Source organism: Halichoerus grypus, chromosome 2 (genome assembly GCF_964656455.1).
Source record: "Halichoerus grypus chromosome 2, mHalGry1.hap1.1, whole genome shotgun sequence".
NCBI classification, from domain to species: Eukaryota; Metazoa; Chordata; class Mammalia; order Carnivora; family Phocidae; genus Halichoerus; species Halichoerus grypus.
Genome location: NC_135713.1, coordinates 106061399 through 106079663, shown reverse-complemented (window position 1 = coordinate 106079663; position 18265 = coordinate 106061399). Strand labels below are relative to the sequence as shown.

At 42.5% G+C, this 18265-nt stretch overlaps 1 long non-coding RNA gene across 2 annotated transcripts; it reads left to right on the top strand.

Annotated features, from left to right (window-relative positions):
* Window positions 1–213: 213 nt before the first annotated feature.
* On the top strand, window positions 214–16367 carry LOC118522107 (uncharacterized). 2 transcript variants are annotated; one of them, XR_004910463.2, is made up of 4 exons: window positions 214–856; window positions 1149–1426; window positions 11120–11329; window positions 16292–16367. It is a non-coding gene; the product is annotated as an uncharacterized LOC118522107 (long non-coding RNA). The 2 variants fall into 2 exon arrangements; XR_013445357.1 differs by lacking the exon at window positions 16292–16367 and adding an exon at window positions 15725–15838.
* The last annotated feature ends 1898 nt before the right edge of the window (window positions 16368–18265 follow it).

Below are 18265 nucleotides of genomic sequence, written 5' to 3'. Positions count from 1 at the left end.
AAAAGACAAATTTTTTACATAGTCAAGTTATTATAACACATTCTGATCAGGATGGCTTTAAATTATACAAGTACATTTCTTGCCAAAAGTGTTTTTTAATAAGGCCTAGAGTAAAATTGAAAGCAAAAGCGTAGTGAGTTTTTTCAAGTTTTTATCTTATGTTCCTAACTGAAGAGATGCATTTAGTAGCTGTTTCTCAGGTGACTAAACTTTGCTGTCAGGCTTAGTTTTTTTATGTATTTAATTTGTCTCTAAACCTGGATTCTGTGCAAAGTTCCATAACAGCTTTAAAATATAGGCTTTGTTAGGGATGTGAAAGCTGAGAATGCAGTAATATTTTCTCCTTATTAACTCATCACATGACACCAAGGGGGCATGGGTGGGAAAATGGGAACTTAGAGCACTCAGATATTCAAATTGGGAAGAGACAAGGCCAAGTGTGTCTTTTCATGACCCTAAACATAATTGAGGTTCCACATAAAACCTGATTCCTTTATCCTTGAAATCCTTTGGTTTGAGAGTTGAATCGTTTATTTTATTTTAAAAAATGGTCCTGTTTGTCTTAAGGATTTGGGTTGTGTTTCTGCTTTTGTTTTCACTGGTTGGTGGGTTTTTGGAAGCAGGGTTTTGGTTGGTTGGTTGGTGGGTTGGTTGGTTTTTTAATCTCATTTCAGAAGATATCCCTTGTAAGGACTGATAAATGAGTGCTAGACATCTCCACTTTTAACTGCTGGTGTCCACTTGTAAGAGGAAGCCATGGGTGATTCTTCAGCTGACTCAAATTCCAGAAAATCAGCCTAAGTCATCTAAAGCATCATTCATTACTATTCACGGAGGATATGAACTTACAGTCTAGGTAAGCAGATAGCGGTGCCACACAACACAGAGTGTAGAAAAACCACTTGAGTGATGCAAAATGCTTGAGGTCCAAGAAGCCTCAGAAGTTTGATGGAGTGAAAGAATATGGGCAAACTTAGATCTGTCCCTTTTTTGCACTCCAGTGTGACTTGGGCAACTCTCTGAACATCATTTTCTTCATCTGTAGAATTTTGAAAATGACACCTGCTGTGTCAGGTAAAATGAGAGAAAGGCAGTTCCTAGCACACAGTAGGTGCTCTGTAAATGTTGGTCTCTTCTCCTTCCCATAGGGGAGGCCGTGTGGGACCCCGTGTTGCAACACAGGACTAGCTCTTCATATTTTGCAAGAGGAACTGACCGGGCTGTGCTCCTGTCCCCCAGCCCGGCGCTCACCCTGGGTCATGCGTCAGTCCTGTGGGAGCCAGCATCGGACAGCGCCTTCCCAATGAAATCCGAGGCACGCTGGCAGCTGCCCGGCAGGAAAGGCGCCGGAGACCACGCCTCCCAGAAGGTGGCAGTTTCAAAGTGAGTGCTGTGTTTCCATGGACTCCTCAAGGAAAATTTCCAGGTAAGATGGTCCAGATGACTGGAAACCACGTGCCAAAAATGTCAAACTTCAATATTTCAGAATGCAAATTAGGAGTGCTCTGGTGGCTCAGTCGGTTAAGCATCCACTCTTGATTTCCGCTCAAGGTATGATCTCAGGGTCATGAGATCGAGCCCTGTGTGGGGGTCCTTGCTCAGGGAGCATCTGCTTGAGATTCTCTCTCTGTCCCTCACCCTATGCCCCTACCCCCCCACGCATGCTGTCTCTCTCTCTCTCTTTCTCTCTCTCTCTCTAAAATAAATAAATCTTTAGGGTTGCCTGGGTGGCTGTTGATTAAGCACCAAACTCTTGGTTTCACCTCAGGTCATGATCTCAGGGTCGTGGGATTGAGCCCCAAGTCAGGCTCCGCACTCAGTGGGAAGTCTGCTGGAGATTCTCTCTCTCCTTCTCCCTCTGCCCTTCCCCCTGCTCTCTCTCTCTCGCTCGATCTCTAAAATAAATAAATAAATCTTTTTAAAAAAATCTTTAAAAAAATGCAAATTAAAGGAAAACGCTTCTCTTCATTTTTCAAAGTAGCAAAGATTTAGAAAATATCCAATGCTGAGAAAGAAGAAGCCAAAACTCACTCACGTAGATCACTTGGGGAAACAAATGGAAACAAATATAACTGTGTGTATCTGGGTCCTTAGAGAAGCGAAGCACATAGCAGGCCTGGGTGAGGCGTACAAGAATTTTATCTGGGGAAATGCCCCTGTGAGGGAAAGCAGAGAGACAGCAAGGAAGGCTGGGAGCTGTCAGAGCCCATGGCCATCTGACCCCCAACGGAGGGAGGGAAGGCTGGTGTGAGCACCTCGCCTGCCTGGCGGCCTAAGGCAAGGTTCAGCAAGGCAATGGGACGTCCTCCCTCCAGTAGCAGCCACCAGAGGAGTCCCGTGTCTCCCAGAAATAGGCCTGCTCTGGCATCTCTGTGGCGCCGGCTCATGGGCTAGAAGAAGCCCATGGAGGTGTGGCCGTGGACAGACCCGTGGTCACCTCTGCCCCCTGTGTTTGGAGGACTGCGGGCACATTCCCATGGCTGCCACACATTTGGCAGTGTATATTAAAAGTTTTTTAAATGATTTTACTTTTCTTTTTAATCTTTTAAGTATACCCCTTGAGATCTATCCTAAGGGAGTTTCCTAGAATGGGAAAAATAACTTGAGTTACAAAACTGTTCATAGGAAGTATTTCTGACAGCAAAATATTCGAAGCCCGCCGTCACTTTCAGTTAACTGTGGCGGCGTCCACCTCATCAATTCCACTCGCTTCCTTGGGCTGCCTGAGCCTGTTGTGAGTTTGTGAGTTCACTTATAGTGATTTAAAAAAGGTAAAATACCTTTTTTAAGGTTAGCAGAACTTCATCCTGCTGAACTTCTTTGTGACTCTAGGACGCAAAGGGATATTCTGCATCTTAGTCTGGGAGGCGGCTTCCAGGGTTGAAGGCGTATGTGAAAACTCACCAAACTGTGCACTTAGGATTAAAGCGCTGCATGCACTTCACTGGCTGTGTTTTAGCCTCAATAAAGAAGGAAGAGAGGAAATCAAAGGACACGCTGCTCAAAGTCAGAGACTGTGCAGCTCTGGGTGTTCTGATCCTCCTTCATGATTTAACTCCGTCTCAGACATTAACCACTTGTTCAGCGGACGTGGGAATCAACCCGGTGACGAGGACAGACTCACCACACAGATTCTCACTGTGGCAAAGGACCAGGAGAACTCGAGAGCCACTTTCTACCCATACCACCCCCCTCCACTGTGGCCTCTCCTCTTCCTCTGTCCATGTCCTCACCCTCTCACCACCATGATACCCCTCTTGTAGCTGCCACCTCTACCTTAGTCCTGTCCCTGTCACTAGTGCTGTTCCAACAAGCCGTGCCGACCACCACCATCTCCTCCATTCTGTCATGGGACCTGTGAGTATCTAGCTGTCCTCTCCGTCCCTTATCATTAAAAAACCTTTTACTTTATTTTTTTTTTAAGATTTTACTTATTTATTTGTCAGAGAGAGAGAAAGAGCATAAGCAGGGGGAGTGGGAGAGGGAGAAACAGGCTTCCTGCTGAGCAGAGAGCCCGATGCGGGGCTCGATCCCAGGACCCTGGGACCATGACCTGAGCCGAAAGCAGATGCTTAACCGACTGAGCCACCCAGGCGCTCCAAAAACCTTCTTATTTAATCCAGAAAACACTTGAGTGACATCACTGGATTTTTTTTCTCCAATAAATATAAGTATATTATAAACCAAATCTTGCTATTTAAATTAAAGCTGCAATCTGTCACTTGTTTGACGCATAACATCTGCCCCTCAGAGATGACAAAATTGATTTGAATTCAAATGAGAACAAAATGTCACTCAGCCCTGGGATGTGTACTCTGTAGCCCCCATCAGGACATGAATACAGTTCTGCATGCAGATATCCAACATTTGTAACTTAGAACCAAACTCTGACTTTGAATAACTAAGTGATAAATCAGGGATTTATATTCAGTTCAGTGTGGTGACAGGTTGCTGACCTATTCTTATACTATGCATTCAACAAATATGTATTGAGCAAATATATATTGTTGGCAAATACTGTGGATTACTACTCAATATCCATTCTCCCCTTCTTCCACACTAACAGAACCTTCATTTTATTCTGGGCAGGAGCATGTCTAGGCTCAAGCAATAAATCAATATTGGTGCACATATTTGTGACAGTTTTGTTCTATTTAGCCAGATACTAAATATCCCAATTTCCTTTTGCAGTAGAAATGGCCATGGGAGCCAGTTACGGCTAAGAAGATGTAAGGGAAGGTTTTCTGGAGCCTTCTAAGAAGGCTTTCCTTCCTGATAAAAGAGATGAATGCCACTGGCACCATCCCCCACCCCAACCCCGTCCGCCTTTTTCCTAATGCAGATGTGATTACAGAGCTCCAGCAGCAACCTCAAGATCATGAGGCAATAAGTGAGAGAATGAATGGTAGTCACACTGAAGACAGCAGAAGAGAAGGTTAGGTCGGTTCCTGAGATCAGAAAGGCAGGATTAAATTAAGGGTCTCAGAAATGTAAGGGGCCTGGCAGTGTTATTTAGGCAATAAAATATAGAACCAGTAAAAAATGAATAGTACGAACCCCCAGGTGCGTTGAGAGCCCAGGTAAGGCTAGGATTAATTTAGAGAAGAACCCTGTTCTCATTCGTATTTGGTAACAGCATAAAATGAGATAACTTTTTTTGGGGAGAGCAATATAGCAGTATCTATCAGCATTTAAAATGCACGGATCAATTAAACTAGCAATTCTACTACTGGGAAATTATCCTGCAGAAAAACACAGGTGCACAAAAGATATATGTACAAGATTATTTATTGCAGCATTATTTGAAATAGCAAAAAAACTAGAGCAACCTAAATATGAAATTGGGAAAATAAAGTACAGCCATTCATACAGTGAAATACTATGCAGCTGTTCAAGAAAGAATGAAGTAGTATACGTGTAATGACATGGAAAGATGCCCAGGAGATATTCTTAAGGGGGGAAAAAAAAAGCAATGCGTATAATATCCTATTTTTATTAAAAAAAATCTTTAAACGTAAGTTTGAAATGCCACATGTGTATGTGAGTATACACATAGGAAAGGTCTGAAAGAGAAGGGCCGAACAGATTAAATGGACCCAGTTATTATGTTTCCATGTCTTTTCTACCAAGTCCCATTGGTGCAGCAATATTAATTGAAAGCAGACAACAGGAATAACTCAAGGATGAAGTTCAACATGGATGACAAGCAGCTAAGAAATCTGCAGAGTTAAAGTAGCTCCGACATGATGAACCTTCCAGACAAGATTTGGTAGGGGAAGCATGTAAATGCCAAAGAAGCATCATAAAGAGGAAAAAAGGAGAGGAATCAGGAGACTCAAGGTCATTATCAAGGTAAAGAAAAGGCTCAGGAAATGTAACATGAATCTACAGAGGATAAGGAAAGTATCCGTGAAAGATGTGGAGGATAGGGACTTCGTGTTGGGGAGAAGAGAGGCAGCTCTGAGTTTGAGTCCCCAGAGCTGGAACAGATCTGAACAAGGAGCAAGCCCTTGAAGGGAACATGCCTGGGGTTGGCTGGAGGGACAGACGAAAATTTGATGGCACAGCCCCGCTCCATTGTGCACCACAGACCAGGCTTCCAAACATGAGGGGAGTTACACTGTACTCCGCTGGTGTCTGTCCCATTCCCATCAGCTTTTCTACCTGACTTCCTCTCCTTCACTGCAAGATAGTACGTTCTTAAAATTTCTTTCCTGGCCTCTGCCCTTGAACAAGTTTATAGTTTCATTTGAGGGTTTCTAAGGGACTTTATTGCTAAAAATTTCAGAGGCTAACAAAATAACAAATGTTACTGATCTTTATGGTTAAGTCAATAAAATGAGCCTATTTATGGTGGTGGTGTTGCACTTCCTCTCCCATCTCTCTTAGACCTCGATGATGAATGCCACGGCTAAGTGCTGACCCATCCATCTTTTTATTACTGGTCAGGTTTCCACATTCCCTTTCCCTCGCACTCCACCATCTTTTCTCTCGCTTTAGCTCTGTTGGTTGAGTTTTAACACCAATGTGAATGAGGAGTATGAGCTTGTAGCTAAACATCTGACATTTCAGAGCAAGCTCCAAACCTGTCCCTCCCACCTCAGTGCCTTCTTGATGTGCTCAAAACCATTTCTTTTTTTTTTTTTTTATTTTATTATGTTGTGGTAGTTACCATACATTATATCATTAGTTTTTGATGTAGTGTTCCGTGATTCATTGTTTGTGTATAACACCCAGTGCTCCATTCAGTACATGCCCTCCTTAATACCCACCACCGGGCTAACCCATCCCCCCACCCCCTCCCCTCTAGAACCGTCAGTTTGTTTCTCAGAGTCCAGAGTCTCTCATGGTTCGTCTCCCCCTCTGATTCCCCCCCTTCATTTTTCCCTTCCTACTATCTTCTTTTTTTTTTTAACATATAATGTATTATTTGTCAAAACCATTTCTTAACAAAGGCCACCGAAGCTGAGAAAAGCATGGTGGGTCACCAGTGAGAATATAGAAGTTTTAGGGAATAAAAGCAGGGGGCTGGATACAGAAGCCAACCAACAGCAGTGATGAGCTTAAGCAGATGCTGCTGCTATGAAATCATGGAGGGACCAGGGCAGCAGTCTCCATGTAGCAGGGACAAAACCCCCCTCCAGCAACTGGTGAAGTATGAAAGGGAGTGAACTCAAATGATGACATTTTGAAGGAAGTGACACCAAAAAGAGGAAGCAAGTATGTCCATCGGAGTTTTTAGTCGCAGTACAAATTAACCATCTCTTGACTGGGTGAAAGGACCAACTTGGAAAAGAGTTTGAAACATGGCGGGGCTCAGACCTCACTGGTGAAGGTGTGGTCACAGCCAAAGGATGAAGAGAAGTCTGTTGGATTTCCCAGGCTAGAGCTGGTCCCTCATTGCCAGGCAAGCATGAAACCACCCTCAGGGCTCCAAGAGCCCAAGCTGGAGAGCAGGTGTGCATTGAAAGCTGGATGCCTCTGCAGGCATGAGGTCTGGAGGACACGGTGTCCTTATTGGAAGAGTCACATCAAGATGGTCACAGGTCTGGACTGCCGTGCAAGGTCACCAAGAGACTGTGTGGTGTGGGCACACAGCTGAGGCAGTGTACCACTGGAGGTCCCCACGCATCCACTACTTACCGATTGGTAAGCATTCTGAAACCAGGAAGAGGAGCCCTCTTTCTCCTGCAATGGCCTTCCTCTACTGACAAATTTAACATCATGCTTAACCACATGGACTGGTATGTTTAAAGGTGCTCTGAAAACCTAACATGGTAAACAAAAATGAGACATTATTGTATGTTTTGGCTCTTACAAGTAGTGATTTCCTCAACAGTTTAATGACTTAGTAGAAGAAGTTTTTAAACCGCCTTCTCATTTAAAATTTGAAATCCTCAACTAGAAACCTAAGAAACCAATTCTAATTTATGTACCTACCATGTTTCCTCACTGCGGGGATATTTTCTACTTGATTACTTTATTCATATTTATATCTCAAGAGCTTTACCAAATACATTATCTAAACAGAAAAGTGATAAGTCGTGTAAGAGTATTGGGATCCTAAGATCCTAAGTAAGACTTAGGATCTGAGCTCTGGTACAAACCAGCAGGAAAACCACAGGTAAGTTACCTAACCTCTCCCGAAATCAGCTTCCTCATCCCTAGAATGAAGGTAATAATTCCTTCATGTTGTAGAAAGTGAGGGTAGATCTCAGAAGCAGAACAATCTAGGTTCGTAACCTTCGTCTCACTCATTCTTGCTATGAGACCTGGGTAAATAAAATTAAAATTCTGAGAGCTTCGATTCCTTTTTTTTTTTTTTTTTTAAAGCAGTGTAAGTCTTTATTTTGTATTAGCTTATCTTTATTCATTTTATTTTATAATACCGGACCCTGCATTAAAATTCGAAATCTGAAAAGGCTCCTTTTCCCTACCCAAAGAGTTCATAAATATGAGCAGTAAAGCAAGTTCATTCACTTAAAGAGAATTTGTTTTAAAACAATAGAAGGTGATACCCATAGGTAGCAATACAATCTTCAGGAAACCAGAGTAGCAGGATTAGTGAATTTGCCTCCTTGTCTCACTCTCCACAAATTTATAGTTTGATTCCTACACTGAAAAGGAAAGGATAGAATGTATGCAGTCCAACGGGGGAGAAACTCTTCCCAAACAACACTGCTAGATGAAACCCCATTTGTTCACCTCAAGACGATGTTGAGTTTTCTTTCTTGTTGGCCTTTTGGATGTTTCTCAGATGTATTGCTATTTTGCCCTTTCACTTTTTTTCCACAAAGAATAAAAACTTTCTTTGAATATAGTGTGAGATAGGGGTATGACCTCCGATATCTAAACTTGCCAGTTCACGTGTGATTGAACTTTCAATGAGAATACTTCATGGGCGTTCCTATTTCTTGATGCCACAGAGAGAGAGAAAATAAAGGAGCTCAAAGAAATCTAGCAGCCCTTGGGTTACAGGACAGCCAATTCCCCGATATCGGTCGTAAGGCTGGGCTTGCTGATAATTCACATAAGGCACTCCTCTGATTCTGACCCAGAGCCTCTTTCAGAATAGACTCCAGCCGCATCGGCAAAACCACAGATCAACACAGAAAGGGTGAGGAGCCCTCCTAACACATCAGAGATCTTCAGTGCTTCAGATTAATGGAAAACATTTATTGTAGTAGTTATTTACTGCTGTGTGATGATTCCCCCAAATTTAGTGGCTTAACAACAGCATACACATTTATTATGTCAGTTTCTGTGTGGTCAGTTTCTGTGAGTCCGCTGAGCCGGGTCGTTTCAGGCTTGGGGTCTCTTGTGAGCTTGCACTCAAGGTATCAACCAGGGTGACAGTCGTGTAAAGGCTTGACTTGGGCTAGAGGACCCACTTCCCCCCAAAAAAAGAAAAGAGAGAGAATAAGGCAAAAGCAGCAATGTCTCTTTTGACCTAGTCTTAGAAGTCATACCTTGTCCCTTCTTCCACATCAAGTCACTAGAAGCAAATTACTAAATCCAGTCTACATCCAAGGGGAGAGGACTTAGCTTCACCTTTTCAAGGAAGGAGTGTCAACTTGGAGGCATTTTTTTTTAATTGGGGGGGGGGAAAACCACATAATGTAGAATTTGCCATCTTAATCATTTTTAAATGTACAATTCAGTAATGCTGAGAATATTCACATTGTTGTGCAGACCTCCAAAACTTCTTCATCTTGGAAAACTGAACTCTATGCCATTAAACAGTTCCCTATTTCCCCCTCCTCCCGGCCCCTTTTTACTACCATTCTACTCTCTGTTCCCATGAATTTGACACTTTAGATTCCTCATGTCCTGGAATCATATAGTATTTGTCTTTTTGTGTCTGGCTTATTTCCCTCAGTACAATGTCCTTTAGGTTCATCCATGTTTTAGCATGTGATGGGATTTCCTTTCTAAAGCTGAATCATCTTCCATCAAACAGTTATACCAGTTTGTTCATCTACCCATCTGTCCATGGACACCTGAGTTGCTTCCACCTCTTGGCCCTTGTGAAGAATGCAGCTGTGAACATGAGTGTGCAAATATCTCTTCAAAACTCTGCTTTTTCAAAGTGGGATTGCTGGATCATTTGCTGGGATAGTGTTTTGAGCAAACACCATACTGTTTTCCACAGTGGCTACACCATTTTATAGTTTTACCTAAGCGCACGAGGGTTCCAGTTTCTCCACATCCTCCCTAACACTTGTTATTTTTTTGTTTCATTTTATAATAAACATCCTAATGGATGTGAGGGGGATATCTTGTAGTTTTGGTTTGCATATCTATAATAATTAGTGATGTTGAGCATCTTTTCCTATATTTGTTGATGACTTCTATACATCATCCCTGGAGAAATGTTTTTTTTGAAGACTGTCCATTTTTTAATCGGGTTTTTGGGTTCTTGTTGTCAAGTTGTGAAGGCATATTTTTAACCCACACTTACCTTGCAAGTTTGTTGTGAGATCTAAAACATTCATGTATATAGATCACATTTAATGTCACATAGGAGTCACCCCAAAAATATTACTTGTCCTCTCATGGTTGTTATATTAAATAATGTATGTAAAGCTGCTTTAAAAATTATAAAGTGCTATGCAAATGTGAGTTAATACTAAATATCTATATGCAAAGTATTTTAATATTTTTCTCAGGTTCTCCACATAAAATGTGTATATCTTTTCATCTCTAGACTTTGTTCTGGTTTTTAGCTGTGATTCATTTTCTTCCATTTTATCGCAAGATTTATCAAAAAATAGCAGTCAAAATAGAATGAGTAAAGGCAGAGAAACAATAGCTAATTTCACTAAAGCCACGTCAGAGGAAGATCTATTTGAAAATAAAATAAAATGGGAAGAAAGCTGCAAAGATAACACCATTGAAAAATCCTAAGAGGACCAGAGCTGCTGTTCCTTCAGAGGATGTGAGTGATGTTGAAAGATTAATAACGTTTGGATCACGTTAATTACAGTGATGTTATAAACTCGGCTATTCTAGTTGCCATAACAACCCGCTATATGTCGGTTTTCTAATGACATTTCGAACAAGTGCTGAAGCGAACTGCCTCACTTGAGCACTTTGATTGCTGTCATTCAGTGATTTTTAAATTGAATTGTTTTGTTCTTAAAGAGTCAGAATATGTCACTGTCTTCAAAAAAATTCACAAAATTATGGAGAGGAAATGATACACATTTCTATACAATTATGGAGTACTCAGGAAAAAGAGATACATTTTGTTTTTCATACGAAATTAACAGATTTTTTTTCACAGGGATAAGGAAAAGAAAAAAAAAAAACACACACACACCACAGTAGGAAAGGGGAACGCACTTCATACCTCTCCGAGGACGTGTTCCCTTAGGGAACAGCTTGACAATAGAATTCTTCCTAGAAGGAGCTTACTTTTATCAGTTGTATTTCTCTCCTATCCAGTCTCTCTTTTTCCTTCCACCTCCCTTTTTCTCCCTTCTGGTGAATGCTTGGAACCCGTGATGCTGATCGAGGTGGCTGCCACATCTGGAAGTAAGTGAGGAGAGATCATGGCCTTCCAATGACTTTCTGATCTCCCTTCCCTCTGCTGACCAACCCACTCCTCTCTCTCCAGGGGCTGCCCCGGGTTCATAATGAAAGGAAGACTACTTGCCACTGGCTTATATTAAATACATATCGTGTGGCTGACAAGAAGCAAAGCGTGATTGTACTAGACGTGTTTCTAAGTTCCCGCCTGGTCCCCAGCCTTCTCTGCTCCTGCTGCCTGTGGGGGACCCCGCCCCACCCAGCCACCCGCCAACAGCAATCACCGGCTGAACCAGAGGTGAGGACCAGAGCCAACTCATCTCATCAGCCTCTCTCTGCCCTCTTCTCTGCTCTCCTTCTCTTTCCCTCCCTCTCTACAAGTTGAGCTAAGGTGAAAACCCACCATTTACAATGGTGTTTACAGTAGAAATGGTTCAGTGACAAAACTGTGCTACGGGATTCTGAAGGGGGAGTGTGCCCAGTGCCCCCCACCACAGGCCCAGCAGTATCTCTATCTATACCCCGTATCTCAGGCAATACAGGCAGCATTCTCTTATGTAAAGCCCATCAGAGTGCCTTATAAGCCCTGATCCCACTGTCACGCCTTCTGTGTGAGCCCAAGTCTGCCTCTTGGCCCGGCCAGCCGTTGGCACCCCCTTCCACTCTCTCTCCTCCCGCTATCCTCTGTTCTTAGAAACTCCCTCCATGTCCAAGGGCTTCCATCCTGCCCTTCCGAAAGCCCCCACTGTACCATCTCCTCACAGTCTTCCCAGGGACCAGCAAAGTGAGCTCATCCATCCAGCCGGGCTTCCGTTGACCCAGAGCCACTGCAGGACCTGAGCCATGGCTCAGAAAGTGGGTGTCAGGGAGAGAGGTGCTGTCACCAGTGACATCATCTGGAATTAACAAAGCTTACATGTGTTTGACTCATTCTGTATCCAGGGTGAAGCAGGTTTGCTGACCCCCGGCCCTTTAAGTCTTCTCTGGATGCTCCTTTTCTAGTTACAGATTTCACTGGAACATACACGAACAGGTTGAGGGAGCCGTCCGTGCCACTGTCACTCTCCACCCTTCTCACTCTAGTCTCTGCCTGGGGACACTGACCAGTAGGGCTCTCATCAAAGGACTCCTTTGCCCTCTGCTCCCTGGGAAGACTGTGAGGAGACCGTACAATGGGGGCTTTCGGGAGTGACACTCCACTTTTAATTTTTTAATCAGAACAATTTTAGAGGAAAACAAGATGTTGCAACCTTGGTATTTGGACTTCAAGTACACTTTAACCTGGGCACCAGAAAAAAAATTAGACATCGTAGAAATAACCAACACAGATTTAAATCAGGAGAGCCAAAGTTATATATGTTAAATTTATTAATGACAAAAAGTGAACTGAAGAATCTCATTGTTTCGGTAATTCTCAAAACTACAAAAATTGACCCAGTTAAAATCACATTTTGTAGAAATAACACAAAATAAAACTGACAAAGGCAAAACCTGCTCAAAACCGGGTTTATTGACTTTTAAAATTGACTAAAAAATCAAATCATCTTGTCAAAAATTGTACCTATAAAACCTGACCCAGGAAAATTAGACTTGGTAGAAAATGACCACAAAAGAAAACTCAAAATTGCTGAAGCCAAAGTTGGGAAAATTTAATACGAGCACAAAATGTGATCATTGAATTAAATCCAGATTATTTCAGTGAAATACAAATACTGAAAATTATGTGACTCCACAGTAAAAAGAAAATTGATCAAAGAATTAAATTAACTCAAAAGAGTTGTTTCTAGAAAATAAGTTCTTGATGATATTCTCAGAAATGTTGGAATAATTCTGATGAAAGTGTTTGTATTCATTTAAGAAAAAAGTCCTGAGGGTCAAACAACTGTGAGAGGAAAATATCCTCTGTGGGATTTCTCAGGTAGCCTCCACTCCCCAGGCTTCCAGTGTTAACATTTTATCATTTTTTTAAAGATTTATTTATTTATTTATTTATTTATTTATTTATTTATTTGAGAGAGAGAGAGAGAGGATGAGGAGGGGCAGAAGAAGAGGGAGAATCTCAAGCAGACTCCTCACTGAGCTCGGAGTCCGATGTGGGGCTCCATCTTATGACTCTGAGATCATGACCTGAGCCAAAACCAAGAGTGGGATGTTCAACTGACTGAGCTACCCAGGCACCCCCTAATGCTTTATCATTTTTGAGGAGATCTAGGATCTCCTTCTAGGGTTCTAACACCTTCTCTTACATCTAAATACCATGTACCCAGTGAATGACCTTAGCTGGTTGCTAAGGTCAAAGTTTACTGCAAGGCATGAGGATTCACAGATACCCTTACCACTTCCAAGGGAATTCAGACTTTAAAAGCAACCTACATGTCGCCTCACACCCATTAGGATGGCCACTATCAAATAACAACAACAACCACCAACTCACCAACCAACCAGAAAACAGCACATGTTGCGAGGGTGTGAAGAAATCGAAAGCCTGTACACTGTGCAGCCACTTTGAAGACAGTATGGCAGTTGCTTTCAAAAATTAAAAATAGAATTAGCATGGGATCCAGTAATCCCACTTCAGAATATATATCTAAAAGAATTGAAAGCAGGGGCTCAAAGAGATATTTGCACACTCACGTTCATAGCGGCATTATTTACAAGAGCCAAGAAGGAGAAGCAACCCAAGTGTCCATCGATGGATGAATGGATAAACAAACTGTGATCTATCTATCTATCTATCTATCTATCTATCTATCTATCTATCTATATAGTGTTAGATTATTCAGCCTTAAAAAGGAAGTCCCATCACTTGCTACGGCATGGGTGAACCTGGAGGACGTTACACTAAGTAAAATAAGCCAGCCGCAAAAGGACAAATACTGTATGATTCCACCGTATGAGGAATGGAAAGTAGCCAAACTCATAGAAACAGAAAGTAGACTGGTGTTTTTCAGGCACTGGGCGGAGCGAGAAGTAGGGACTTGTTCAATGGGCATAGAGTTTCAGTCTTGTGAAAGGAAAAGTTCTAGAGCTCTGTTGCACAGCAAAGACTACTTAAAACTAATGAACTGTACACTGAAAATGCTGAAGGTGGTAAATTTTGTGTGTTTTTCACCACAATTTTAAAAAATCAAGCTACATGAATTTTTAATGGGTAGAACTTAAATAGGGTGGACAATTTAGGAAGTTGAGGCAACAGCCTAAAAAAGCATTTCCCCAACTTTTCCATGACACTGTCTTCGGGTCAGAGCAAAATAAATCCAGTTGGTCTGAAGGCCGTAGCTTGGAGCAGAAACTTCACAAAAGTCTTGTGTTTTGTCTCTAAAATAGGTATAAATTTTGCCTACCACTTCATACTAGATCAGAGTTTATTTTTATATAGAAATAACATTGTAATTACCAGTGCAAGGGCGAGTCTGTGTTTCTTTGAGTACAGTCCTATGCTGGATCATAGGCTTTGAGGCAAGTTAGTGCAAAAATAAAGAAATTTAAGCCAACATGGAAAAGGAGGCTTACACTGATTTGTATATGACAAAAACGTCAAGATTGTAAAAACTGCAAACTTTTCTCCTCCCAAATCGTCTGTGATAATGACACCCCAAGGAGAGTCATTGTATATATCCTGTAGTTTCACACTGTCGTTTGGCTCAGGACCTCACGCTCCTAAAGGTACAGATACTCCAGGTGAGAAGAATATGCCAGTGTTGGAAGCCACAGCGTCTGGGCAGAACCACCAGGCTTCAGGACGTAGAGCCTCCATGAGCGAGAAAATTCCCCTTTCCCACCGCCCTCTCTCTAAGCTGGCGTTCCTGAAGAGAGAATTTCTGGTCACTTCCCTGGAGGGAGAACCAAGACATTACAGTTGTGCCACCAGTCATGCTCAGTGATGGAAGGAACACTGAACTTTTGGAGCACCCTGCACACCTCTGTCTTTCTGGCAAACTCCTACGTGGATCTCAACACTCTGCTTGGGCGTCACCTCCTGGTGAGGCCTCTGCTGAGTCCCCCCCGTCCAGCCGCCCCGCCTCCCGCGCTCTTGGGGCCAAGTCAGAACCGCAGGACTTAGGCTCAATGTTGCAGGATCCCAGTCCTGGCTGAGCTCGGACGCTTCTGGTGACATAAGGACACGTAAGGCAGCAGGAAGCACGGACATCAGCCAGGCAGTTCCACAGTCCAGCTGCGGGGAGCCCTGGAACCCTGGGAAGGAACTAATGGTAAAAACAGACTTGCCCTGAGAGAAGAGACCTTTGGCTCCTTCTTCCTATGATGATGCCGGACTCACAGTTCAGCTCCTCTCTCTCTCTGGACTCCCTGCTTCTGCTTCTGACCAGTTTACCTTTCACTTCCACTTCTGTTTCTCCCTAATTTTACTCTGGTGCTTTAGTTTTCTGGGTTTCTCACCATGGAAACCGTCAATGACAGGTGGTCGGTTGGGTGAGTAAGTCGAGTCCGCTGTTGGGCAGAATGACAATACTAGGCCTCCCCAGAGGCCCTGGTAGGCCTGAAGCTGGTTGCGTTTGGCCAAGTTGCAGGCTTCTGGGCAGTTCAGTCATGGCCAAGTAACAGGGTTGCATGACAGGAAGCAGGGCTCCTGAGCAATGAACAGTCTTTGCTGCTTTGCTCAGAAGGCGATCTGTGCACGCTTCCATTATTGCATGTATTGTACTGTAATCGAATTGTTTTTCCACATACCCAGTCCCCTACAAAACGAGAACCCCGAGGCCAGTGACAGCGGTCTCCTATCTTTGCACCTCGAACCCCTAGCACAGCACCGGGTACATAGTAGACTCTCAGTAAAAGTCTGGTGAGGGTAAGTGAAATACAGATGGAATCAGAAAACCTGAATTCTGGTTCCAATTTTGGAATTCCAATTTCATAGCTATGTGAACTGGGGCCAATTATGTAATCTTTCCAAACTTCCCTTTCCTCTTCTGTTAAAAGATACTGTTGTGATTAAATATTAAATGAAATGTGGACATACCTAGCACAGGGCTCGGCCCACAGTTGCTCTGTGTTTATGTATATAACATATTACATGTTATATTTAAGTTAATCATATTCATATAATACAATATTATAATGATATTAAAATATATAATTACCTAATTATTGATGTATGCTGATATTTATTAATATGTAATACCTAATTATACAATAAAATTGATGCATAATAATTATATAATCAGTATATAATTTTTTTTCTCTGTTTGTATCACTGCCATGTATTGTAATTATGTCCAAATATATCTTCTCTCCCAATCAGAGGGTGAATTTGAAGGAGGGAATCTGTGTCTCATTAACCTTTGCACCACCACGTCACCCCATATTTCTACACCAAGTAAGTATTTAATAGGAATGAATGGTGTGTGTTTGGTGGGGGGCAATGGATGTGAAGATGGCATTTGCTTAAAATCTCCAGATCTTAACAGTTTTCAAGAGTTAAAAACAAGCATCACAAATAAATTATGGTCAAACTTAAGTTTCACTAACTCTGGGCGCCTAGCAATCTTCTAACAGCCAAATGGAAACAAGGCTGTCCGTGTTCCAGTTTTCCAGTGTGTGTCTCCACCTGCTGTATTTACTGGAAAGCAGCGGAAGCATTCCTTCTAATATAATTTTGTCAAGCAGTGTCCCGGGGCTACCTCAGCCCTGCGTTGGGCACATGTACCTGCACATTTCCGTAGGCACCACTAGGGGGCAGGCCCTTCCTCCAGATGCACTCTGAGCCGGGCACGCAAGTCTTGAGGAAAAAAATAAAAGAACATGCCACTGTCATTAGGTTTGTTTCTAAATGGAAAAATACATGTGGGCATGTCCCGATTTGTATTGTGTTCCCTTAATTAGTTATGCAATCTTTCGGCTCACCTTTCCTTTTGTTTCCTATTTCCTTGTTCAGGTTCTTCTCCTTTGGATTGTAACAAATAAACCTTTTATTCATTTATTTATTTTTAGAGGCTTGACCCACAAAAATAAATCAAGATGACGTAACACAAGTAAACACCGCATAATTTAGTTGGTGAAGGTTAAAAACCTGAGGCTTCATTTGGGTTTGTCATTTTTCAAATAAAGAATTTTTTTTTAAAGGAGAGGTTTGATTTCCCTAGATGTTCATATTTTTCTGGCTGGCCAGATGGGAAAGGGGGAAAGGGATTGGCAGAAAGAAGAAAACTAAGAGAGATTCTGTGTGTGTGTGTGTGCGTGCAGATGTGAGGGAGAGTGTGTAGGGGTGGAGGAAGGACAAGCCAAGCAGATGTTGAGGGGTTGTTTGGTCCCAGGTCCCACTGGCCTGTGAGCTCTATGGGGCCACCAGGAGTGGTCCTAGACTCTAGCTCCCCTTTAGCCTTGGAGAAGTCATTCTGCTCGCATCTCAGTTGCCTTGTCTAGAATGTGAGAAATGTACACTAAAAGATCTTCTAATTTAAATATGAGCCTGTGTTGAAGTAGAGAAAACATGGGAGGGGGGTTGGAAATGCAGGGTGAATAGGCATGGAGAATTCTGAGAATAACCATTACAAAGAAACAATGGAACAAACCAACAAAGAAACTCTGAAGCCGGAAGTTTCTTCCAGCCAACATGACTGTGGAGACAGCACTCCCATGCAGACTTCCCTTTGAAATATTTCCTCAGGTGGCTGGAAGTCTCAGCCACAGGGCTGCCTTCTGTCCCACTCTCTGGACTGTCCAGGGAAGACAGGTAGGTATCTGAGCCGTCAAGCAAAGATGCAGCAGTGACCAGGTAGGCTAGTGTTGGCTGGGCAAGAGAGGAGCAATTTCCAATCCAAAATGACAAACTAGCAAAAATCTCAACCAGAAGTGACTCATGCCTAGTTGGAGCAGTGGTTAAAAGAAATACGTTCCCCTGGGGATGGATGGTACTGCTACCCTTCCATGGCTGGTGTAAGCTCTGTTGCCTCAGTGAGTGCTGGCTTTTTATAACTTTTGGAAAGTGCCACCCTTTTTATTTTACCTCCACAGTTCCAATTACTCTAATCTTACAGAACTCTAATAATCAGCTGGGCTGTGGGTTCAGCCATTACTGCTGTCTGACTTCATAATAGCCAATTAATTACTACTTACAAAGTTTCAATTATTTTTTATCTTAATACGCCTGAGAGTTCTCCCCAGGTAATCATTGAAGGAGTCTCCACCCCATTTGGTTACTCCCATGAAATTATCTCTAGGATGAGCATAAAAGATTGTTACTTTGCCTGTAACAAATATATATATGAAGAGTTCA